The sequence below is a fragment of the Chlorocebus sabaeus genome, chromosome 27 (genome assembly GCF_047675955.1).
Source record: "Chlorocebus sabaeus isolate Y175 chromosome 27, mChlSab1.0.hap1, whole genome shotgun sequence".
Classification (NCBI taxonomy): domain Eukaryota; kingdom Metazoa; phylum Chordata; class Mammalia; order Primates; family Cercopithecidae; genus Chlorocebus; species Chlorocebus sabaeus.
This window is the reverse complement of record NC_132930.1, coordinates 28,428,649-28,434,328: the sequence shown is the minus strand read 5'-3', so window position 1 is coordinate 28,434,328 and position 5,680 is coordinate 28,428,649.

The following is a 5,680-nucleotide window of genomic DNA, read 5'->3' as shown; positions in this document are numbered from 1 at the left end:
ATCCTCCCGCCTCAGCCTCCTGAGTAACTGGGACTACAGGTGTGTGCCACCATGCCCAATTTCTTATTTTTTGTAGAGATGGGGTCTCGCTCTGTTGCCCAGGCTGGTCTCAAACTCCTGGGCTCATGTGATCCTCCTGCCTCAGCCTCCCAAAGTGCTGGGATTACATGCCACTGTGAGCCACTGCACCTGACCTAATTGAATGTAACTTTGAAAACATCTATAGATGACTTGCCCATAAAGGTGCCTAATAAGGATTGGCTGAATATGAATCTAGCCCATTGCCTCATATTCCAGATGAAGAAACTGAAACCAAGAGAGGTAAAATGAATGTGTCTAAGGTTATATCCTCAGTTCATGTAAAAGTTTGAACCACAACTCTGGGTTGTGGTGTAATTCCATTCCCTTATTAACCTGTAATCAGATTTTCTTATAAATCTAGTCAAACATTATGATTTAGATAAGTCACTCACTAAATTTTTGTTTCCCTACCTGCAAAATTGAAGGGTAATAATTGTCCCCCTACATTCCAGCAATATTAGAAAGGTGAAGAGATAATGCATGGGAGAAACCACAGGGAAAAACATGCTATGTAGCCTTAACATATCATTATAAACATAAATTTGAAAAGCATTTAATCTTTAGTAACACTACATTGCAATTACATATATCAGTTTCTTTCATCTCTAGATCTGTAAATCCCAACAATGTGAGTGCTGTGAACATTCTTAGACAACAATTCCACCAGCCAGGCAAAATGGAGAATTGAGTCAATCATACAGAAAAGTCAGGAGAAAGCAAGCCCATATTCTTCGCATTGCCTGACTTTTACAGTCCTATTTGTCCAATGAAGTACCTCAGTTGTCCTCATCCCTTTGTAAGTGAATATCCATCATTCTGCAGATTAATATACATACATTCAGCTCAATAAAAGCTTCTGAATGTATGTTGCATGAAAGAGGAAAGCCTTTGTCTTGTTTATTACTGTATTTTCAGCACTTTGAATAGTGCCTGGCATGCAATAGGCACTCCATAAATATTTACTGAAAGAGGAAATAAGCAAAAGAATGGATAGTATTTCTCCATTCATCAATTTGAAGGAAACCTCTTAATTATGTAAGCATAAAAATAAAGCAGGAAGATACCCATTGCCTTGAAAGGGTCTTTTTTTTTTTTTTTCTTTTTTTTTGAGATAGTGTCTCACTCTGTCACCCAGGCTGGAGTGCAGTGGCGCGATCTCAGCTCACTGCAACCTCTGCCTACCAGGTTCAAGCAATTCTCCTGCCTCAGCCTCCCAAGTAGCTGGGATTACAGGAATGTGCCACCACACCCAGCTAATGTTTGTATTTTTAGTAAAAACAGGGTTTTGTCATGTTGGTCAGGGTGACCTCGAACTCCTGACCTCAGGTGATCCACCCACCTTAAGCTTCCCAAAGTGCTGGGATTATAGGTATGAGCCACCCCGCCTGGCTTAAAACTGTTCTTTTAAACATCTTAACTTTAGCACAGTCATATGCTCTAACTAAAAAATAATAACAATCTCATGCCCTTGCTGAAAATTCCAGACTATTTATAACATTGCCTATTCAACATTGCCTCTTAAATGTTTAAAACGGTCCTCAGACTCAATATCTTCCAACAGCATCATGATCCTCCCCTGCAAACCAGTCTTCCTCCAGGATTTCCTATGGTGGTGAAAGGGGTAGGGGAAGTGTCATGTGAGTAAACTTACTTAGGGGCAAAGGAGTTTCTTGGAAGAAGGGATGGAGACTCTGAAGACCAAGACCCTTTTGACATATAGTAGCATTATGTCTCTCTTAAGTGGTCTTGAGGTAGTTCTATTGTGAGTAAATAACATTTTAGCTGCACTCTGGGAGAGGGAACAGCTTGTGGAAGGATCCTGTAGCTGGAAAGAAAATGGAGTATTTGGGAAAATGAGAAAAGACCAGGGCAGTGAAACAGAGGGAAAGAATGCTATCCAATAAGACTGGTGATATAGAAAAAACTAAGATCCAGGGAGGCTTGTGACTTTGTTTATTAAGAATGATGTTTTTGGCCAGACATGGTGACTCATGCTTGTAATCCCAGCACTTTGGGAGGCCGAGGCTGGTGGATCACCTGAGGTCAGGAGGTTGAGACCAGCCTGGCCAACATGGTGAAACCCTGTCTCCACCATTGACGCCATCTCTAAGACCTACAGCTACCCTGACCCCTGACCTCTGGAAGGAGACTGTGTTTACCAAGTCTCCCTATCAGGAATTCACTGAACACCTTGTCAAGACCCACACCAGAGTCTCTGTGCAGCGGACCTAGGCTCCAGCTGTGGCTACAACATAGGGTTTTTATACAAGAAAAATAAAGTGAATTAAGCCTGTTACTAAAAAAAAAAAAAAAAAAAAAAAAATACAAAAATTAGCTGGGTGTGGTGGTGCTTGCCTGTAATTCCCAGCTACTTGGGAGGCTGAGGCAGGAGAATGGCTTGAACCTGGGAGGTGGAGGTTGCAATGAGCCGAGATCATGCCATCGCACTCCAGCCTGGGCAACAGAGCAAGACTCCATCTCAAAAAAAAAAAAAAAAAAGAGTATTTTTCACTTTAGTAAAAATTGGAAGTCATTGAAGGATTTAAAGCAAAGGAAAGGCAACAAAAGTTGCATTTTTATATGCCTCTTTCGACTCCTGTGTTGGGATTGGAGGGGGATGAGAGACTGCACAAGAATATTCTGGGAAACCATTAGGAGTCTATAGCCGTAGATCAGAGATTCAAGCAGCTTCAACTAGAGAGGTGGGAATGGAGAAGAAAAGAAGTAGGTATTTTTGATAACACAATATTTAAGAAACAAGACTCATTTTCATGGTTGTTTGGGTAGAGGACATAAGGGAGGGAAAATGTCAAAAATTACTCTCAGTTTTTTCCCTGAGTGGATGTGGATGCCATTCATTCACCACAATAGCAAACCCTGGAGGAAGACTGGTTTGCCAGGGAGCAGCATGATGCTGTTGGGAGATGTTGATTCTGAGGTCTACTTTAAATGTTCAAGAGGCAATGTTGAATAGGCAGTGTTGTAAATAGTCTGGAGTTTTCAGCAAGGGCGAGAGATTATTATTATTTTTAGTTAGAGCATATAAACTTTATTTGAAACCATAGATGTGGATGGGATTCCCTAGGTAGAAAAATTAGAGTGAGAAAGGAAAAAGGATGAGGTAGCATTTATCCTAAAGAAAGCCTACTTTTTAATTTTTAATTATTTATTTATTTATTTATTTTTGAGATGGAATCCCACTCTGTTGCCCAGGCTGGAGTGTAATGGCATGATCTCAGCTCACTGCAACCTCCGCCTTCCCAGTTCAAGCAATTCTCCTGCTTCAGCCCTCAGAGTAACTGTGATTATAGGCGCCCACCACCACACCCGACTGATTTTTATAGTTTTAGATTTCACCATATTAGCCAGGCTGGTCTCGAACTCCTGGTCTCAAGTGATCCTCTCACCTTGGCCTCCAAAAATGCTGGGATTACAGGCATGATCCACTGCACCCTGCCAAGAAAGCCCACTTTTAAATGCTGGGAGAGGAGAAGGAAACGAAGAGACGGAATAAGAGAAGGTGTTGACAGCAGAGAAAGAATGACAAGAGAACACAGAATGAAACCTAAGTGTGGCATTTCCTTACGAATAATGTAGTCAGAAACTAGTGATAAATCCCTGTGATCATTTGATGTTTTCTTCCCTTGCCAAGTTAATGAGATCACTTACTGTCAAGCAAGATTTCAAAAACCCTTTGTTTATCAAGAACTCTATGTATTTTAAATTAACCCCACTTAAATTGCCTTCAGAAACACCAAAGGAGTTGAACACCAATTTAAACACAAAAGGGGAAGAAAAGACTAACACCAAAAGCATAAAATCCCCTTTCCTGCATGCCACACCCAGCTACACTCTGTCCTCCCCACCCCTGAGCAAACATATCCTTTTACCATTGGTGGCACAGCTTTTCATGCAGTTGCCTCTGAGTTTTACTAGTAAGTATGGGAATTCCAGCTGACTCCTCTTCAGCTGTTCCAAGAGTCAAAAGAGAATAATTATTTTCTTTGTGTCTCTGCTCAGTTCTCAGGAGACAGAACTAAAAATTTCTTGCCAGATGGCACCTGAGGATGTGCTTCTGAGGATTTTACTGTTATCAAGTTATTATGGTGGGATGGCTGAGAAGTCGATCGTTGAATCAGGGCCAACTTTTGTCCATTTGTGGCCCTTGAAGATAAATATTTAGTCTAATTTTTACAAGGTCTCTAGCAAAAGCTTATTCTTTGGGCAAAAATAGATAAAAGTATTAGGGCAGACTTTTAGAGAGAATTTTTCTTTGTCTCCAGAACATTAGAGTAGGGGTCAGTAAACTTTTTCTGTAAAGGACCAGATGGTAAATAGATGAGCTTTTGCTGGCTAAGACAACAGTCTCAGTTGCAACTGCTAGGGTGAAAGCAGCAATAGACAATACATGAATGCAACTGTGTTCCAATTAAACCTTATTTATAGCCATGGAAATTGGAGTTTCATATACTTTTCATGTGAAATTATAATTTTATATGATTTTCATGTTGTTATTCTTTTGGTTTACTCCCTATGCACTTAAAAAATGCATAAACCATTGGAACTTGTGGACTTCATAAAAACAGATGGTGGATTGACCCCTGCCCTAGAGGAAGACCATCATGGCAGCTTTTCCCCTAAGTTGTCACCACCTGCTTCCCTCCCCTAATAAGTAATTCAGAAAATTCAATTCCAGTTGTTAAAAATGAAAATGTTAAACCTTAGGGGTAAAAAAAATCCCTCGCAATATTGGAGTTCGGTTTCTCCAGCATTCTTATTTAAGGCAATCTTAGTAGTCTGCACCATCCGAGGATAGCCATTTGCTTGTGGTTGATAAGACATAATGGTGATAGCTCAGATAAGGCTCCCAACTACAAATTCTCACAACTCAAGCTGAGGTTGAATCAGAACTGTTGTCAGTAAAGATGGTGTCTGTCAATCTTTGGGCTGCAAAACTAGGACAGAGCTGTGATTGTTGCTGCAGATGTTTGAAATGTAATTAAAAGCACTTAGAGCCATTTTGAGAGGGAATCTAACCCAAGAAGTTTTTCTTTTGGTATCAGCCTGTAAAATCAATATGAATTCTTGAAATTCATTTTGAATGCTCAGGAGCCCTTAGCCTGAAATGACCTTAGGCCAATAATGTCTAGTAGGATAGAATGTGGTACAACATTTTTACAGTTATTTCATTCTGTATTTGTTCCTGGCTGCCTGTCATAAATTTAAATATTTGTGGGAATGCCTCAAGCCCTCATATTGAACAGGTTACCTCAACTTGCACCATCTACCAGAGACACAATCCTGGTGAAAATGTAAAGATAAGGATGAGAACCAGCTCCCTTGGGAGTCTTTCTTCATTGGCAAATGGATTTAATTCACATCTTAAAGTTTCATAACAGGAATATATTCCAACAAGAGTCTGCATGTTTTCAGAATTTTTGGAAGTTTTTCCTTGCAAACAGGCTGCCACCACCATTGTTGCTAAGAGATAGCACTAGGGCAATCATTTGTTCCTCTCTGGTAATAGGGACACTCATTTTACCAGTAAAGTTATCCAAGATATTCAATCAGTGCATTTAGCCACAAAAATTACATCATC